Below are 22,238 nucleotides of genomic sequence, written 5' to 3'. Positions count from 1 at the left end.
CCACGTTCAGACTCACTTAAATCCTGCTAACCTGCCATTGTAGCAGCAGTAACCTATCTAACAACTGCACCAGACACTTGTTGTCCTACATAGGCGTTGCCGATCGAAGAGCCGTATCCTACCTGTTTACATATCTCTGTATTTGAATACGCTTATTTGTATCAGTTTCTTTGGCGTTTCTATTTATTAGTGCAGCGCACTTATATCTTCATAATAGCCACGTATATAACGATGCATTTTGTACTCCCGTGGCCAGTTTCTCTTTTCCGAGAAACAGATTGTAGACTCAGTCTTGACACTGACAACAAAATGAAGGGTAGGGGAAATTATAGCATGTTTATGGATGGGATGAGTCCGATGTATGTTCCTCGGAGATGGGTGCGACGTACTAATATCTTCCTGTAGACTGTGTGATTAACCAAGTGCGTGACCTATTTCTAAAGTTCCTTGGCTTCATACATGTTCCGTGGACCCCCACGCGCCTGTCGCGTTGCCCTGATATTGTTCTGTTAACTTCTCCCAACTTGATTAATTTATAGACTGGCTTATGGCTATTATCATTGGTAATAACAATTTTTATTCAACCCTTGCTTAATAAGCACCCTGACAGCCATGCGTGTCAAAGAGCGCTTTCAGGGACTAGGAGTTGCACCGGTCAAGGGTCGAATCCACGCGAAGGGTTGATGGGTCAGTGTAGCTGCCAATACTAGATGTGGTTTTTAGGCGCTTCTCCGCATTTCATTAGGTGAACACCGGTCTGGTACCCACGTCCCAAGTCATTTACACGATTTGCAAACATTTGGAAAACTATTGGCCATATGGATAACACTGCACGCAGACATTGGGGTACGCGTGTCTCACACCAGGGAGCAATCATATTAGATCTATAAAATAATAATGTCGACTTACGCCGATGTGAGTCGAAGGGACAAGTTAAGATTCAACCCTTGCTTAATATTCTGAGAACAGCGGCAGATTGGTTCAGTAGCTCGATCTGGAACGCATTAAGTCACGCACACTACTTTGCTGTTCAAAATAAAAGAGCAAAAATAAGTTGTGGAGAACTTTTCAAAGTCTACGAATCTATGCTGAAATTTCAGCTTAACTCGACGCTGCAGTTCATATTTAACGCCAACGAAACGAAATTTCACAAGCCTAACATAGCTCAGCTGAGAGTTAAAGCATATGAGTGCAACCGTCGAAAATTTCTAACATAGGTATTGTAGCCTATCATTTAATGCTGCCGCTACATTTAGTGTGCTATAATTCATTACGCACAAAAATTGTTTTTTTAAATCTCAGAATCGACATTTTGAACTCAAATTGCATTACTTTAACGGAATTTCGGTAGCCGTTTTTCGATAAGGGTGTTCAAGCGTTGCCTATTGGTCTTTAAAATCGTTTATAGGCAATAGATACATTCCTATTGTCAATATCTAAAGTACTATTATATAAAGGAAATTCGCAATTACTAATACGTAACACCTTGAGTTGCATATTAGAATGACGACAGTGAAAATTTATGCCGGACTGGGCCCCGAACCCGGATATCCCTCTTTATGTTAGCAGTCGCTTTCATATCCGTGCTTAATTTACAGCCAGATCGGAACTTCCATATGTCGTCATTTTTGTGTCACAACCTGCACTCGTACGTTACGTATATTCGCGTCGGAGGCATGGTATTGGTGAATAGCAGTGCCTGCGCTATTTAGAAGTACTATGCGCTGTTTTTTCGGGCATGCATGCATCTCTGAAAGAACATTGCATCTAACATTTCAATAGCGCAGGCATTGCTATTTCGTACTTTTATACCTACAGAGCGGATGTGCAGACGTACACACTCGCCTCGTTTCTGTCTTTCATCTGGTGACCTTGTCTAATCGCTATGGACGTCAACGGCCGTGTCGAGGTGATTATACTGATTCCCGTCAGATCGCCAAGATTAAGCGCCATCAGAGTGGCTAGTATTTGCATGGGTAACCGTCCTGGTACGCCGTGTGTGTTGACAATTTTCCTTTCGCCTTTATGGCAGAGAGGACAGGACTGATGGTGGCGTGATGTTCTTGATCACCAGTCTTTGCGCGAATGTCCTGGATTAAATTCCAAACCTCTCCGCAGCGACTCATGAAGTGAGGGCATGTGACACAGTTGATAGTAATCCGTCCGTGATGATGAGGAAATTTGTGGTCAGTTGCTATGGGGCCAAACTGCTGAGGTCATCGGTCCCTAGGCTTACAGGCTACCTAATCTAACTTAAACTCATTTATACTAAGGACAACACACACACACACCCATGCCCGAGGGAAGACTCGAAGCTCGAACATCCGACGGGATGGGTGGGAGGGGGGGGGGGGGGGGGGGGAGCCGAGCGCACCGTGGCAAGACGCCCTAGACCACGCAGCAATCCGTCCTTGGGGTGGAGACATAAAGCTCTGTGGTCCCCTTGGTGCTATTCGAGATCAACTCTCATCAACTCCAACACGAACACGAAACTACACTAGACACGCACATGGTCACCTACACTTAACAGGTACACTTACACACAGCTCACAGGGATAGGAAAAAAACATTTACAACTAGGCATCATTAAAATCTGGCATCATAGTAACTGAAAATAAAACAAAATTTATGATAATATCACACTCTGAGGCGATAAGAACGTCTAACGACTAAATACAAATACGAAATATTTCCAAGGAGTGTCCTCTTTCCTCTTTTAGAAACTTGGGAGCCATAATATCAAACGATAACAGCATTGGGAAGGTTGTAAGGGAAAGGATACAAATATGAGGCTCGTTCAAGAAGTACTGCCCCATATTTTTTAAGTCATACATAGACAAAAGTCCTTGTTGGTGCTTCACATTTGATGTTTGTTCTGTGCGACGGTGAAGTTCCGAACCGTTCTGGCTGATGGCGGAGCCGTGGTACAGCGTCAAAATGGCGTCTACATACGACTCAAAGGAGCGTGCTGTTATTTGATTCTTGTGTGCAGAAAAAGAAGCCGTGGTAATCATCCATAAACGTTCTTGTGCAATGTATGGTGATACTGCAGTTGATAGGAGTTGGAAGGTGAGCAAGAAAAGTTACACCTTCGGGAAATGCAGAAACGGAACTCCATGATCAGCCACACTCGGAACGTCCTGTCACAGCCACTGCTCCAGACATGCTGAATCGTACGGATGCCATTATTGGTGCCGACCGGCGCATCACTACTCGACAAGTGGCTCTACAGCTGTAGATCAGCATTGGAAGTGCGCTTCAATGATCGAGACTCTCGGATATTCAAAGAGGTGCTCACGATGCATTCCACGAACGCTCACAGCCGACCATCGGACCACAAAATTCAAAGAAAGACACCAATTTACTTTTGTTCTACAATAAGTCTTTTATTGTTACAAAGTATACCCCTCCTCTATGCCCCACCTGCTTCCCCATCCACTGTCTGCAAGAAATGGTGTACACTACCAGATTGTAGCCAAAGCACTGAAATCCAGCAAGTATAGGCTTTCCGACTATGTCAGGAACACAACAGCCCAATGTGTTTTTAATAGCAAAGATAAGATCCAGTTATTAGCCAACAGTGGGGTATACAAAATCACCTGTTCTGAATGTGACAAATTTTACTTTGTTCAGTCAGGCAGAGACATAGCAACTAGGCTGGCTGAACATGAACGCAGCTGGAGGTTCCAGAATTCAGACTCTGCATTTGCTGAGCATGTACTGAGTGAGGTCACAACTACCAGCCAGTGTCCCATGTACTTCACTTAGCAAACAAAGGTCATGAACTCAACCTGCTGGAAGCCCTAGAAATTAACAAACATTTTTCTCACAGTCCAAATCTAATTTTAAATGACCAGACACAGCTCAACAGTTCCCCTCTCCTAAACTTCACATAATCATGTCTTTTGTTCATTTCTTCCTACACTGTCTCTTTCTACATATTATCATTTTCCTGTATTTATTAAGTTCTTTTGTTTTGTTGAAGTTGTCTTTGTATTCCATATCGACTGCAGTTTCAATAGTTAAGGCTTTCTTTTAACTAGTACTTGTATTATTGTCCATGTTTAACACCCCTTGTAGTTGTCTCATCAAATATTGTTCATATTTCACTTTGTTCATTTATTTAATGCAAACTGTTACACAGCCACTGTTTTGATTATAATGTTAATGTTAAAATGCAGTACCCTCAAACGCCTCCATTTTCCTGCATTTATTTATTTCTGTTTATCTTATTGATATTGCTTAATCCTTATGTATTCTGTATCTACATTCATAGTTGTCCTTTTCAATTGGTTTGTGTATTACTCTCCATGTTTCATACCTCCTGAGGTAGCCTTGTCTAGTACTAATTTTATTTTATTTCATTAGTTTTGTTTATTAATAGAAACTGTTATGTAGGCATGCTATTCCTATTTCGTGTTACCAAAGGTTTACCTGTCTACTTCATTGTTATTTGTGTACTGTTCAATTTTTACTTTTTCATTGCGTTACCACCACAGTGTCAAAGGGGTTACTTACTGTATGTTTCTAGTTCAGTCTAGGCGTGTTACTTCTCTTCCAATGTTGTTCGCAAACATTGTCACTTCTTTAGTGATAATACTCAGTAAGTGTCTCAAGATGGCCTTGTAAGCCGAAAACCGGTTAACAATAAAAGTAATATTGCGGAACAAAAGCAAAATGGTGCTTTTCATTTATTATAAAGTTGTTCTACCAAGAACCGACGGAAGATTCTGTTAACATCAAAGAAAGGCCATTTCACCTGAATTGTTGGAGCCTTTTGAGATTGACGGAGAGGCCTTTCTGGCACGGATCGTTACGAGGGACGAAAGCCGGGTGCTTCACTTTGCGCCGGAAACAAAAAGGCAGTCCATGGAGTGGCATCATCCTAATTCACCAGGAAAGAAGAAATTCAAGACAACCTCCTCTGCCGGAAAAGTCATGGTGACAGTCTTCTAGGATTGTGGTGGCGTCATTCAAGTGGATGTGATGCTAGGAGGGTCAACCATCAATTCAGAGGCATACGTGAAGACTGAATAAACTCAAGAACCGTTTCCGACGTGTTCGATCGGACAAAAATGCAGCAGAAATCCTGCTGCAGCACGATAATGCATGCCCACACACAAGTCTAAGAACCCGGGAACTGGGTTGGACATCATTGATTTATCCACCCTACAGTCCAGACCTGGCACCCTTGGACTTCCACCTCTTTAGGCTGCTTGAAGATTCTCTACGGGGAACACACTTTGAAGATGACGAGAGCGTCAGTCATGCAATGAAAACATGGTTGTGGCTACAGGACAAAAGCTTTTATCAACAGGGAAGGCATGTCCTTCCACAATGTTAGCGTATGGCCTTAGAACGAGATGGAGACTACATAGAAAAATAGGACATTGACATGTTGATGTATATTATCACCAGATTCTGACTCTTGACAGTAAATATGTTCTGAGAAAAAAAATGTGGGGCATTACTTATTGAACGACCCTTATAGAACCAGAGCTGATTTTGCAAGTTTACAACACAAATTTGTTGCAAGGACAAAACTTCCTAGTTCGAAAAGATGTACCATATTTGATCAGAGGTACGGGCGCTGACGGAAGATGGCAGAAACTCTCAAGGACCTATGAGCGAAAAGTACTACATAAAATTTATTACTCACTAAGAGAAAAAGAAGACTGGAGGATAAGCTGTGATAACTAGCTAAAAGCATCAATACTACCAAAAGATATAGTAAAATTTGTCGGATCACAACGAATTCTATGGCTAGGACATGTGGAGAGGCTGGCGGAAGATAGACTTAAAAATGAAATGACGAAACGTATGATACATGTTGCTTGACTGGAAGGAAGTCCTGGAGGAAGGTGGATTCATGATGTAATAGAATATCTCGCCAGCATGGCAGTCCGGAGGTGGAAAAGAGCTGCAACAGCCGAGAAGCATGGAGGAAAATAGTCAAAAAAGGAAAATCTCACCTACGGAAGAAGAAAAAGTAGAAGAAGAATTATGTGGCTCAGCCTGGCGTTTGGGGCCTCCCAGCCATTCATACCTCATGACTTTAGTTTTTTAAGCGGATTTTACTTACATTGCGGAAATGGAATAATTTGCGGTCTCTGATTTTGGGCCGTAACGGTACGCTGACACAGAGCGTGTGCTAGCAACAGCCAATCTCCCAGAGGACACACTCGCAATAACACTTCCCGCTGCCTGCAGCCCTTATGACAGCCAGATTACTTCGCGCCCCCCGCACTTTTCGCCACTAGCAGGGGTTGATGCGACGCCTTCTGGTCAGACATATAGCTCCGCACGCTGCCTCCACGCGAGCTATGCTCTCCTATGTCGGAAATCGCGTCGAGCCACGCTGCGTCACCTGTCAGACCAGCTCACGTCTATCCACGCCCGTCTTTCATCCCTCAATTACCCCCATCTGCTACTCCATGAACGTACTAAGTAGGGTCACAAGCAGCACAAATGCAGTTACAATGCTGTGGTTCAGACTCCACAAGTAACGTGTCGGATTAACTAAGATGAAATTTTTTTTAAAAAAAATGTTCAATTCATGACCCTATTCTCTGTGCAGGAGTATGTTTTCTAATCTAAGAAGTACATTAAACTATATCCACATAATCCTGTGTGTTGTCGTAAGAAGCAAAAGATCAGAATTATTTACTCGTATTTTCTGCTACTAATCACTTTTATTTGTCTTATGTTTAGTCAAACACAATGCAACGCGTTTCCAACATGTTCCACCCATCTTCAGGCGTTTATGCATACAGAAAAATGGTCCTCAATAATAAACTGTCTTAAACTAAATTAATGTAGAATCTTTTGTTTACTGTTCGCTACTGGAGGGGTTGTTGCGGTATTTCGAGGGGGGAGGGGGGCACTGGTTTGGCCAGAAATTGATGTTTAGTAATGTCTTCTGCTTGAGTGGAGCTGTGTCTCGTTATTTATTATGACTGAGACAAGAGCCAGTTTGGGATGCAGGTAGTTTTGCATCAGTTATCATGTTCCGAAAATCGTGTTCACCTACGATTTTGGCGTCCCAAATTTTTCGTCCTTAGTACATTTTCGGAGCTGTTCTGTAACATTACACTTTGCGCTATTTATTTTGTCACTGTATTTTGGCGTAATTCACTGCACAATTCTTTTCTACATACATGTAAACACTGTACACTGAATATAATTCGGCAGCCGTGTAGCGTGGATGAGTGTTGAATACCGCTTTTTACTGCAGCATTAACGATACTGACAGTCTGGTAGTCAATCGTTCACAGTGGCACGTCTTAAAACACTTTTATTAGAACTGGCTAAAGATTACTGAATAGTTCTAAGTTTTGTAAATCGGTTCTCTAAGAACATTATCTCCATATTTTGTATTACGAATGAAAATTTCCATTTTTTCGTGATATATACCCTTTTGATTTTTTCAATTTTGTGCAAAATTTCAAGTTTATCTCGGATTTCCAGAAAATACAAATAAATAATTATTCCACACAGTCAGTATGGCCACAATTAAAAACTTCGAACACATTTATAAATGAAATCAATATTACAAACCTTAACATTACAAGTAAGTACATGCTAAACTCTTGTATCACTGGTTCTGTGTTTGTCTAACTAATATGTTTAATAAAAATAGTCACAGTTATAAGTGATCACAATACCAAAATCAGCATTTAAGCATCTTATTTTCTCGGTTTTGCAGTTTTGCAGTATTGCATCATAAAACAACGATTTGTTTCGACTGAACATTTGCACCCACATTTAATTGTTTCTTCACAGTACAACACACATTTGTCACCACTCCTGGCAGCTCCCGGACTCGTTACATGGGTGCAGCATAAACGTCAGCACTTTTGGAGTCTCCCCTGCCAGCCAGCAGCCTTGGTCTCTAGCAAGAATGGAGGAAAATAAGCCACAGGGTCACTCGTCACTACATATTTCTAATACGCCAAGGGCAGGTTGGACTGGACCCACTCCTTTTGATATCCAGACTTGTCACGATCCAAAACAAAGTTTCAGAGTGAAAACCCTGACACACACAAACAGATTGGTAGTGTTCACATGGTATAATGCTTGTACAGACTGTTCAATTCTGTTTCTGCAACTCGTACCCTTCAAGTATAAAAGAAACCAAACTATTTGAACTGCACAACTGTATCCACCTAAAGCAAGACAAAGAGGTGGTATCAACAAGACTCATAATGCATAGGTTTCCCATAGTTTCTATCATGTACAAGCTTCAGGCTTAACGATCCTGCATCTTTCCCATTATAGAGAGACAACTGCAAGTCAGTTGTCTTTCTACGGACACAACTATGGCACTTAAGATATTAATTACTACTGTAACGATCTCTAAACAGTAAATATTGCCCCTGATTGTATGAAACATGTGTAAAAACCCGCAAACGAAGTAGGTCTGAAGTAACAAACTTAAGACCCTACAATTAAATCTAACCTAAGAAACTATACTAACAAATACATTTAATCACCACTCACAACAAAAATTATAAAAGCAGCTGACATGCCATCAGTTCACATGCGAGGCGCATGAACCACATATTTTGGTATTTAACCAAAAGAAAAACCGTCCCCCAAAAATATACATAAGAAAACACAACACAGCTGCAACAAAAAATTAATATCCCCATCCATCTTTCCTTATGTCTACTGACTACAGTCTATTAAGCTTGTCCAGAGCTGTCGATAACATTGCAGTGACTCGAAAGCTGCCTTAGAAAGAAGTTTTAGAAAACCTTACGAAGCTAATGGCTCCAGTTCCCACACCAGTAACTGGCATGCTAATATGTTGGCACTCAAACTCGAGAAAGCCGGTTCCAATCCCGGCAGCGTCAGAAAGACTAATTGTTTCAGACGGGCAAGACAAGCAAATGGCAGACATCTCCCGATGTTCAGACATTGCGCAAATGCGTTGAGTTAAAACCCATGCCAACTTCCATTTGATACAGGGTGCTAAAGCATATATGCTCAAACTTTATGATGATTCTGAAAGGAAAGAAGCTTTTCATAAAAAAACCAGTGCGACTTATGGAGAAGCAACACAGAGGACATTCTTCAAACAGTAAATGCACGTGAACAAGTGAATATCTTCTTCCTAGATTTCCGATGGGCGTTCGACATTGTTTCATACCGACGATTAATAACTACGTTATAACCTACGCAATATGTTTTTAACCAGAATAAATTTTGATTAATAAAACCTGTTACGTTATACGAAACGGAAAATTCTCAACAGAAGTCGGATTAAGGGGACCACACCGTGGTTCAGGTTGAAAAAATCGATTCTCAGTCTTCATCATATTTCGATAGATTGAGGTTTTCTTTAAGTACTCTGAAAAGGATTTTGCTGATAAAAGTTTGTTTCGAGCATTTAAAGAGCATTTTCCTACCACGTGTGTTTGTGTGCCACGCCCACTTTTCTGTCACCAACTGTCAACCCACCCACTGTCAACTCTAAGCCATATGGAGATGTCATTATTAGCAAAATAGAATGTGTAGGTCATGTTGAAAAACGTTTGGAAACAAGACTGAGAAAACTAACAGTTAATATGAGAGGGAAAATATTAGAAGGTGGAAAATTGTTGACCGGACTAAGACTGAAATAGAAAACTTGCAGGTATACTATGGGCAGGCAATTAGGAGAGATAAAGAAAATCTGGAGGCAGTGAAGAGAGATGTCTGGGCGATATTCTTTCGTAAGTCCCCTACTGATGATAAGCCATGTCATGGATCGTTTCCGTCAGGAGAAAATTCGTGGTGCAAATACAATGGGGCTCAGGCAACTGGAGAATATTATTCTCACCAGCATTCTCTTTCTGCTGCTTTTATTACAGGAATTAAACCTATTTTCATAGACTTCGCTCATCCTGACCTTCTAAGGAAATATTTGCACGGGCAGACACAGAATCCAAATGAATGTTTCAACAGCATAATTTGGAACCACCTTCCTAAAATTGTATTTGTAGGCATGCATACAATGAAACTAGGAGTTCATGATGCTGTTATTACATTCAGTTGTGGTAATATTGGAAAGTGTTGGGTACTGAAAAAGCTGGGAATCAATCCTGGTGAAAATATAATCACTGGGCTGCAACATTACGATGAAATGAGGATAGCCGATGCAGACAGATCTGCACCTACTATGGTCAAGAATGCGAGACAAACATCCAGAAAGGCGAAAAAGAAGCTGGAAGACCTGCTAGAGGCCAAAGAAGGGTCATCGTATGCAGCAGGACAGTTTTAATTAACTGTAAGTAACAAATTTCAAAAGTTTTTTCTTTAAAGTCAATTTCACACAAACTAAAATTTTCAGTACATATGCCTTATCACATCAGAAACTATCATAGATAAATGAATGAAACTTTCAGAGACTCTGCGTAACATAAAAAGACACTTCTGGTACTACATTTATTAAAATTTCCCCTTAGGAAGCTCACAAAAAATATTTTCTGCAGAAAATCTTAATATTTTCTGTTAATAAATTTAAAAGTACTTCTTAAAAGCTATAAACTATAAAATGAATAAAGTAGATTTTAATACAGTTGACTCTATTAGCATCATGTAACATACAGTAAAAATATTAAGGTCCTGCATCAAATAATTTTCTCAGAAATGGGTCAAATACTTGCCTTAATTAAAACGGGTTAGATAGGCAGGATGTGGTCCCCACGGTAGTGTAATAGAACCACCAATAGCCGGCCAGATCCGGCCCGTGATTGGTTTCAATGTGGCCTGCAGAAGATATTCGCGAAGCTACTCTTAACTGTTTTTCGACAGAGATAGCCTGTCTCACTGCTGCACTGTGTTTTCCTATTCTTTCTCTTATTAACATTAGTAAGTATTTCTTATCGGTTATGATTGCTCCAACTGTTGAAGGTAATATGTAATGAATGAGCAGCAAGCAGTTGATTTTAAAGAGGCTTTATTTTTCCATTATGGCATTTAAAGACGCCTGAGAACCTATCTTAGGATATTTACGCTCATTTACATGTCGTGAGCATTGTTTCCTTACTAACGTGGCTGCGGAATTTTGCGACGGAAGTCTTTCAGACAGCTGCTATTAAACGTCAGAGGCAAAGAAATGAAATGGCATCCCACACTGTCACTCCTTGTTGTCAGACCGTGAGGCCGACAACACTGAGGTTGGTGTCCTGCTGTATGAACCTCATCCTCTTGAATAAATCATCAAATTCTGTCTGGAATAGTAATTATTTGTTTGCCTGTACATGTACATCACATTATAATTTCCCTCTCATTCGGATAACTCCTTTGTGATGCATCGTCTTTTTTTTCTTGGAGTGTATACAGGATGGTCCATTAATCGCGACCGGGCCAAATATCTCACGAAATAAGCGTCAAACGGAAAAAACTACAAAGAAAGAAACATGTCTAGCTTCAAAGGGGAAACCAGATGACGCTATGGTTGGCCCGCTACATGGCGCTGCCATAGGTCAAAAGAATATCAAATGCGTTTTTTTTTAAATAGGAACCCCCATATATATTACATACTCGTGTAGTACGTAAAGAAATATGAATGTTTTACTTCGACCACTTTTTTCGCTTTGTGATAGATGGCGCTGTAATAGTCACAAACATATGGCTCACAATTTTAGACGAACAGTTCGTAATAGGTAGGTTTTTTAAATTAAAATACAGAATGTAGGTACGTTTGAACAATTTATTTCGGTTATTCCAGTGTGATACTTGTACCTCTGTGAACTTATCAATTTTTGAGGACGCATGCTGTTACAGCGTGATTACCTCTAAATACCACGTTAATGTAATAAATGCTCAAAATGATGTCCGTCAACCTCAATGCATTTGGCAATACGTGTAACGACATTTCTCTCAACAGCGAGTAGTTCGCCTTCCGCAATGTTCGCACATGCATTGACAATGCACTAAGGCATGTTGTCGGACGTTGTCGGTGGATCACGATAGCAAATATCCTACAATTTTCCCCATAGAAAGAAATCCGGGGACGTCAGATCCGGTGAACGCGCGGTCCATGGTATGGTGCTTCGACGACTAATCCATCTGTCATGAAATATGCTATGCAATATCGCTTCAACCACACGCGAGCTATGTGCCGGACTTCCATCATGTTGGAGATACATCGCCATTCTATCATGCAGTGAAACATCTTGTAGTAACATCAGTAGAACATTACGTAGGAAATCAGCATACATTGCACCATTTAGATTGCCGTACATAAAATGGGGGCCAATTATCCTTTCTCCCATAATGCCGCTCCATGCATTAACCCGCCAAGGTCGCTGATGTTCCACTTGTCGCAGCCATCTTGGATTTTCCGTTGCCCAATAATGCGTATTATGCCGGTTTACGTTACCGCTGTTGGCGAATGGCGCTTCGTTGCTAAATAGAACGCTTGCAAAAACTCTGTCATCGTCCCGTAATTTCTCCTGTGCCCAGTGGCAGAACTGTACACGACGTTCAAAGTCATCGCCATGCAATTACTGGTGCATAGAAATATGGTACGGGTGCAGTCGATGTTGATGTAGCGTTCTCAACACCGACGTTTTTGAGATTGCTGATTCTCGAGCAATTTGTCTGCTAGTAATGTGCGGATTAGCCGTGACAGCAGCGAAAACACCTCCCTGGGCATCATCAATTGTTGTAGGTTGTGGTTGACGTTTCACACGTGGCTGGACACTTCCTGTTTCCTTAAATAATGTAACTATCCGGCGAACGGTCCGGACACTTGGATAATGTCGTCCTGGATACCGAGCAGCGTACATAGCACTCGCCCGTTGGGCATTTTGATTACAATAGCCATACATCAACACGATATCGACCTTTTCCGCAATTGGTAAACGGTCCATTTAAACACGGTTAATGTATCACGAAGCAAATACCGTCCGCACTGGAAGAATGTTACCTGCTACCACGTACTTAGAAGTTTGTGACTAACACAGCGCCACCTATCAGAAAGCGAAAAAAGTGGTCCAACTAAACCATTCATATTTCTTTACGTACTACACGAAAATCTAATAAAAAGTGGGGGTTCCTATTTTTTAAAAAACGCATTTGATAACCGTTTGACCTATGGCAGCGCCATCTAGCGGGCCAACCGCAGCGCCATCTGGTTTCCTCCTTCAAGCTAGACGAGTTTCTTTATTTGTAGTTTTTTCGTTTGATGCTTATTTCTTGAGATATTTGGCCCGGTCACTATCAATGGACCACCCTGTACATTAATATCAGAAAACGGGGTGAACATACAATGAACATACTTCCAAAAACGTGTGTTATGATGCATAGTTTACGGGCAAGGTGTGTCAGGAAAGGGGTGCCATTCATATCGGTGCTTTACCGCATAAACAATAACATCATGAACGTTATCGTTTTGACTTTATGTGCTAGAAGCGCTACTGTCGCGTCACGGGGCAGGCCCGCTACCGAGTTTAAGCAAGTTTGTGAATCAGGACCGAGAGTCACTAAAGGTTGCTCATCCCTGGTCTAAGCACACAGTACTTAGCAGACAGGGCCGACAGTACTTACAAGTTGGTCGCTGACGATGCTGCTGTCTACATAACACTGTCTTCATTGGACGTTGCCAGGACATGCGGAAACGTATGGACATTATTTCCTCTTTGTGTTAAAAGATGACCACTTGAGTTTCTTCATAAATTGATTGGTTTGATTTAACCTTAAATCTGAACTTTGGCAGTGTTATAGATGTGGGATACACCTTTCGCTATGTCAAATGGGCCTGTTGGAGCCGTACCTCTCTGTTGCCACATTTCACTGCGTTCCGTGCAGTCAGAAATCAACAAAAGAACGTAATGATAGCTGACCTTATTATTTATCTGAAAACGCCCAACAGAATTCGATTAATCGAATAATTACCGAATGAATTTTATTAACAATTGAAAAAAAATTGTTAAGCAACAGTTACTATTCTGCTTAGTCGCAGGGGATGGAAAGGAGCGGTGAAACGCATGTAAGACTGGCGAATCATACTCCATGAAAACAACATTTATTAAAACTATGCTTTCTCGCCTCGAAGTTTAGCAGTTATTTAATAAGCAACATCACCTGATAATTGTGCTTTCTTACGGGGTTTCATTTCTCAGTAAATTCTATGAACATTCTTCTGTCAGCAAATGATCGAACTATCACAGAGATCCGACACGGTTGTTCTCGTGGATACATTAAATATTCAAGCACCCGCTACAGCAGTGGAGGAAAACACTAGAAGATATGTTCACCAATAATTCCGACGAATTACTGGCTTTTGGCCGTTCAGTCTGCCCAAGAAAATCTACAAAGCAAAATAACAGGGATGTCTAACGAGAAAACCAAACCGCCATTCCGGAACTAAGTTGAAAACGGATATCAAATTTCCACACGTGGAATTCAGCTATACAGATTCGTTTTTTTTGCAACCTGCGGTTCTGTTTTTAGCATTCACAAACAACGTTGCAGATTTTCACATTCTCTTGCTCGCTACAAGAAAAATGAGCAGACCCTTGCCGGCCGGCGTGGCCGTGCGGTTCTAGGCGCTACAGTCTTGAACCGCGCGACCGCTACGGTCGCAGTTTCGAATCCTGCCTCGGGCATGGGTGTGTGTGATGTCCTTAGGTTGGTTAGGTTTAAGTAGTTCTAAGTTCTAGGGGACTGATGACCTCAGAAGTTAAGTCCCATAGTGCTCAGAGCCATTTGAACCATTAGAGCAGACCCTTCCGTAGTAAATTTAACGTAGTTAAATTTTGTGCTGGGATACATCTTCGCTGGAGGCAACAGTTTTCGAGTCATTCAAGAAAAACATACTAAAGCGAACTGCAAACTCACCTCCTCCCTACACTCATCCCTCACAGTCAGGACTTCTGCTATGTTGTTCGTAAGAGTCCTTTAACTAAATTACCTTTTCTGTAGGATTAATAGTATTAGTGAAGCGAGGGAGAGAATATGAAAATCTAGCGAGTAGTTTTTGAAGACCAGATACGGAATTGTGGGTTGCATAGAACCACATTGGCAAAGGGAGCTGAATCACCTGAATCACTCCCTCTATAACTGAATTTATTTGATAATATTCTTATCTGGTCTGCAGCCGGATCAGCAAGACGTCTTGACACAAGATTTCCGCGGTTCACCTGGCGGCCATCTTCGGGTAAGTATGCTGTTGTACGGACTCGCAACTGAATTCAGACTGCGAGCAGCGGCCCCTTTACACGCCGCCGATGGTAATTGGCGCGAGCACAAGAAACCGTAACTGGCTTCTAGCGCAAGCCAACATACGGGGCCCAGTGGTGGGAGCTAGCAAAATCGACATATCGCTATCAAAAATTATTCTGATGACTGAATCAGAGACCGTAGTTTTTTAATCTCTGGTAAAATAGGGCTCCATATCTTACTTAAGGGTAATCCATGGCTCTGTTCATAAGATTGTCAGATAGCCGAATTTCAATGGATTCTTATAAAATACAGCCCCAAGAGCGAGACGCAGGGGCGACCATTTGTGTCTCTTCATACTGTTTACGCTCCGCGGTAAGACAGGGCTCTGCCAGTGCAAACTTCTCGAGCTGAAAGAAATGTGTGTCATGCTGGTGCTGAACACAACGGTCCTGAATGGTACGAACTATTTGACCAGTATAAGCTTTCCCACAATCTCTCATATTGTACTCACCGGGTTTCCTGATAAAACTGAAATTCAACTCACCTCTCCTACAGAAATTAGGAAAATAATAATTTCACTCAAAAGTAAAAGCTCGCGCGGAGTTGATGTCATTTCCAACAGAGTGTTAAAAGCTTGTTCCCAGCAGATAAGTAGAATTCTCAACCACATATGCAGTTACTCACTGAAAGAAGGCATCTTTCAGGTAGACAGAAATATGTTGTTGTTAAACCATTGAATAAATACGGGAACAGGCCGGATGTTAACAACTGACGCTAGGTCTCACTCCTGATAGCTTTATCCAAAATTCTTGAAAAAGTAATATATTCAAGAGCAGTTTCACATATCTGTAAAACTGAAGTATAACAAAATGTCAGTTTCGTTTTAAGAAGGGCTTTCGAACCTAAAATAATATACATGCTTTCACTGATCAGATATTAAATTCCTGAAAAACCAAACATCACCCAATGGGGTTTTTTGTGATCTCTCAAAGGCTTTTGACTGCGTGAATCATGAAATTCTTGTAGATAAGCTTAAGTACTGTGGTGTTAGTGGGGCAATGCGTAAATAGTTTAATTCATATTTTAATGCCAAGAATGCAGAAAGTTGAAATTAACACTACGAACAGTCTGCCAAAATCGGTATCAAGAATGATGTCCCACAGGGTTTATTCTTGGATCCCTTGTTGTTCTTAATATAATATTAATTACTTGCCACTCCATATTCATGAAGATGCTAAGCTTGTTCTTTTAGCTGATGATACAAGTATATTAATCACGCCTAACAAACAAGAATTAGCAGGGGAAATTGTAAAGAATGTCTTTCAGAAAACTGGTAATTGGTTCTCTGAAAATGGACTCTTACTAAATTTTAGGAAAACATGTATATACTGAACCTTCCTGGCAGATTAAAACTGTGTGCGGACCGAGACTCGAATTCGGGACCTTTGCCTTTCGCGGGCAAGTGCTCTACCAACTTAGCTCCCCAAGCACGACTCACGCCCAGTCCTCACAGCTTTACTTCTGTCAGTACCTCGTCTCCTACCTTCCAAACTTAACAATAGCTCTTTTGCGAACCTTGCAGAACTAGCACTCCTGAAAGAAAGGATATTGCGGAGACATCTGAACTGTGTTTTGATTCAACTCTATCCAGTAGTGTATTCTGTGCAAGTGTGTGTTTCACTTTATAACCATTACAACGTACATTCAATGGAACCTCCCTTATGTAGTCAATCTCATTCTCCCTTTGCAATTCTGCCCACTTGCATACACAGGCCTATCCATTACGAACTTGACATTTGGTTGATGCTTCAGCATACCTCTGGTAGATACACAATCTTATCAGCAGAATTTTGACACAGCTTTCCGTGAACATCGGTTGACTACATTTGCCAAGATCGTCCCCGCCTCCTCCCCCAATCTGTTGTAGGGAGAGATTAATAAAGCTAACTATTTGCTTATCTAAATCTCTGCCGAAAGACCCATAGTAACAAACTGTATGTGAAGGAATTAATGAACACTAATTTTCAGCCGAGAAATGGATCAGCAGTTGACAGATAATCACCAACGTTCACTAATTATATGACCAAAATCCATGACTCCACAACAGTGATTTCTTATCACTCGCGGAATAGAAGCGAAATAATTGTCATTTCCGTCTATCCCAGAGATCAAATTGAACCTAACCATGAAATCTGGAGGGATACTACATTCATCGTGACCTGTATTGAAGGTACTGTCCGTAAATCTGACCATTATTGAAACGTGAATGTGCTGGGGATGGATGGTGGCAATTGCTCACTAAGTGCATCTCTATTCACACAGCTCCTGTATCACCGTGGACAAAGTCTGAGCCAAAAGAAGCTGGGCGAAGTCTCCATCTGAAGCATCATGGCTGATGTGACAGCAGAATCCCAAGTGACTCCACTGGAAGCAGAACCCGGATTGTCAAAAACAAAAGAAAAAAAAAACAGAGCGCGTCTGTCCCGTGGGCGTTTCCTGCACGTCATGTAGCAACTGCCAGTCAGGAAAGTTGCATCAGGCATACCGCCAATGAAAAAGTAAACCTGTTGCTGCTATACTCCCTCCAGCGTAGAGAAAATATCTCACTTCCTGATCTGCGTCTAAAAATTTTACATCATGATGCTCCAGCCAATCCAAATGTCTTAATTTTGGTATATTTGGTGAGCTGTTTTCTATGATGGGAGCACAAAAAGGTAAAACGTTTGTACTAGTTGCCGAAGTAGAGGCCGAATCATGTAAGTATTATTTCCAGAGACTGCCTCTTTGTAGATCTGTACCTCCCCTAGAAAACTACTCTTAATAATGGCTCAAAAAACGGCCGTGCAGAGGGTGCCTGATCAACGACACTCCAGGAAGCTGGCGGCACACAATAGGCAGCTGGTCTTCCTGAGGCATTCTTCAATACCTGAGGTACGGTACCTAATACTTGGCGTTTTCCCTACCTCCTAAGCCAGTGGATGTTAGGACGGTTCTTCTGTTGATACATCCTCTCTGCTCTGACTGTGGCATGACTCATCACAGTCGTCTTAAGCCGTACACGGTACACATGAAAGGCACAGCTACAAGTGCAGAGACCAAATAAAAGGAACAAATCACCTACTCAATCACAGTTGCGGTATTGCAACTGGAAATAAAGATACGTTTCCGCAACCTACCAATTTCATTCGGACTTAACTAAAATGTAATTAATTTACATTGAAGCTGTCTCTAATTTACATATAAAAATTATAACTAATTTGCATATTAACGTACTGAAGTGTGAAAAGAGACGAAGCATACCACTTTGACCCTTTTCACATTTCCTCGAAGGGTTTCACGAGAAAAACGTCGCCTTTCTTCCAAGATTGTTCTTTATAAGTTTCCTGAACTCCATTCTAGTCATAATCCCTGTTTCATATTTTCAGTTTTGCTCCCATTTCATAATGCTTCTAAATATTCTTATTACCTACAGAGCGAGGTGGTGCAGTGGTTAGCACACTGGACTCGCATTCGGGAGGACGACAGTTCAATCCCGCGTCCGGCCATCCCGATTTAGATTTTCCGTGATTTCCCTAAATCGCTTCAGGCCAATGCCGGGATGGTTCCTTTGAAAGGACACGGCCGACTTCCTTCCCCGTCCTTTCCTAACCCCATGAGACCGATGAGCTCGCAGTTTGGTCTCTTCCCCCAAACAACCCAACCAACTCTTATTACATGAAATGTGTTACAATGTGGTGAGCTCCAGACGTTTACCACAGATTCTAAACATTCATGGTGGTGTCTGATTGTTCTATATCGTGTCTCCCTACCACTTTCGCGCAACGACGCTCTGAGCGTGTTTTTTTTAGGGAATTGACTAGTTTGAACCTAGGACCTGTTGCTGGTAAGGAGACGCCAGACCACACATGACATGTAGAATTCAGAAGAGTTCAGTGAGACTAGCGATGATATAACCAAATACTTAATAATCGCAGCGTCAGCTCCACTGCACTCCATGTAAAAGAATCTTCATATTAACTAAATTTAGTGGAAGGGGTTCAAGGTTTTTCTATTTTTAGTTATCTGGTAAAATAAGGTCGAAAAAGCAGTTAAGTTTACCATTGGAAATTTTATACTACTCACAAAACATTGTTTATAAATTGCGCTATTGATAAAAGGAAGTGTTTTAATACAGGATGGTAAAAACCAACAGCTTTCAACAAAAATGTGAACGAATATTCCCTAAATGGGTTTCCAAGTTCTACAATGGATCGAAGGATGACCTATGCCATATCACATCTATAATATAGGTTTAAATTAAGTTTCACAAAAGAGAAAAGCTATCAAAATGGTCTACAGTGACCCCCAATTATCTTTAATAACTTATCTAACTTGTCGTAGATTACAGTGGCTGATGTGGCTTCTCAATAACTATATAAAAGAAAAATCATCGCGTTTCAGATTTTTACTTAAAGTGGCAAATGTGAACACCATGAGCTTTCATTGACGATCGACACTAGCATTACGCAAAAAGGGGGTGTAACAGATGCAGTTATGAGTGAAGCCATATGCGCTCAAAAATGCGGCATCGCGTGCGTTCATTACCTTGTCGGTGTTTAGGCAACTTCAGGGCGGCGGCCGGCAGCACAACTCCGCTCTCCTCGCCACCTCGGAAGCAACTCTCCTCTCCTTACTTCTCCTTACTACCATTTACCGAAGTTGGTTTTAAAAAAAACTATCTGGCTGTGTTTTCATCTGACCAATCAGGGTTTCAATGTTAACCTTAAGCTCCACCTACAAAAATTCTGTCTATCCAACGAGAAACGTTATACTTTTCGTGGTGGGGCAACATTTTTAAAGTTTGCAACGTAACAGAGATCGAAAAATTCTCACGGTAAAACTTGCAGCTGGTGTGGTCCTTTTAGCGTTATCGTAAGATCTATACTGTTCTTCTGGAGGGCTCTATCTTTTAACATGGGCTGGGAGGTGGTCCCAACGTAACAGAGACGCGAAAAAGTCTCACGCTAAAACTTGCGGGTGGTGTCGTCCTAATGGCGACGTGGGTGTCCAGTCCGTCCCTTATCGTAGGGCCTTCTAGCTTAACACGGTTCTGCTCTCGGTTTCTGTTCTCGTTTCTCCCCTCGGAACTGCGTCTCTCTCACAGTGGGAAGGTATGACATGCATTTAGGCATTCTTGTGTTAGTCTGTGGTATTCCATTTGCTCACTCATTACTCGGATTACTTTGGTTAATTTAATGTTACGATTTATTCGGAGCTACGTGACATACTACTGGATTTGCTTATCATGTCAGGGTTTTCATGGAAGGTGTTGGATTTGCCTGACACCTTACAAGATCTTTTAATGGAGTGCTGTGGAATACTTTACTTTTGTTGTTAGCATTATTTACAGATCTTATTACGTAACCCGAAGGTGGAAAGGTGAGAGAAAGGAACTGGAAGGAACTGATGACATCATCTGCATCGGCACTTTATGCGAAATCACAGGTGACTAGTGTCAATGTATGCCGGACCGCGACTCGAACCTGGGATCTCCTGCGTGCGAAGTAGTGCGTTACCCACAGCGCCAACCGGACTATCCCGGCAGGCTCCTCAACTGACTCAAATTCCACCTAGAGCCACTACTTATCCGCAGTACCCGTCCATGTCGTCTGCACTTGCTAAATCTAGATTTCTGCTGGAGGTCGAACGAAAATATGCATCTGTACTCATTATTGTGGATTCATAGCCCATTAGGCATTATCAGTTTTATTATTAGTCCATGGTGTTTGTTCTTCCGGAAATGTCCCAAAAAACAGATAACACACCTTCAAAAAATTTATAATCCATCCACATTCTAAAAGGTCTACAGTTCCAAGGCTTTGGCATTGTTGATAGGAATACTCTTTTTGAAATCCAGAAGGTATCAGTCCATACAATACAATGTGCAAGGTGCAAGGACTACGAAGATAAATTGGGGCTTGTCCTAGGGGTGGGAAATTGCCCCTAAAGGCGGAAGAATCAGCAATGATCAACGACATGAGGATGCAGAAGGCAATGGAAACCACTGCATTAAAGACACGTAACGTGTATCCACAGGACATGTGGCCTGTAGTTGAAGAAGTGTCATGATGATCTCTCCATTGGCAAAATATTCCGGAATAGTCCCCCATTCGGATCTCCGGGAGGGGACTGCCAAGGGGGAGGTTTCCATGAGAAAAAGATTGGATAATCAACGAAAGGATAATGTTCTACGAGTCGGGGCGTGGAACGTCAGAAGCTTGAACGTGGTAGGGAAACTAAAAAATCTGAAAAGAGAAATGCAAAGGCTCAATCTAGATATAGTAGGGGTCAGTGAAGTGAAGTGGAAGGAAGACAAGGATTTCTGGTCAGATGAGTATCGGGTAATATCAACAGCAGTAGAGAATGGTATAACAGGTGTAGGATTCGTTATGAATAGGAAGGTAGGGCAGAGGGTGTGTTACTGTGAACAGTTCAGTGACCGGGTTGTTCTAATCAGAATCGACAGCAGACCAACACCGACAACGATAGTTCAGGTATACTTGCCGACGTCGCAAGCTGAAGATGAACAGATAGAGAAAGTGTATGAGGATATTGAAAGGGTAATGCAGTATGTAAAGGGGGACGAAAATCTAATAGTCATGGGCGACTGGAATGCAGTTGTAGGGGAACGAGTAGAGGAAAAGGTTACAGGAGAATATGTGCTTGGGACAAGGAATGAAAGAGGAGAAAGACTAATTGAATTCAGTAACAAGTTTCAGCTAGTAATATCGAATACCCTGTTCAAGAATCACAAGTGGAGGAGGTATACTTGGAAAAGGCCGGGAGATACTGAAAGATTTCAATTAGATTACATCATGGTCAGACAGAGATTCCGAAATCAGATAGTGGATTGTAAGGCGTACCCAGGAGCAGATATAGACTCAGATCACAATATAGTAGTGATGAAGAGTAGGCTGAAGTTCAAGACATTAGTCAGGAAGAATCAATACGCAAAGAAGTGGGATACGGAAGTTCTAAGGAATGACGAGATACGTTTGAAGTTCTCTAACGCTATAGATACAGCAATAAGGAATAGCGCAGTA

Source organism: Schistocerca gregaria, chromosome 6, assembly GCF_023897955.1.
Source record: "Schistocerca gregaria isolate iqSchGreg1 chromosome 6, iqSchGreg1.2, whole genome shotgun sequence".
Taxonomy (NCBI): domain Eukaryota; kingdom Metazoa; phylum Arthropoda; class Insecta; order Orthoptera; family Acrididae; genus Schistocerca; species Schistocerca gregaria.
Note: the sequence above shows the minus strand (reverse complement) of the source record.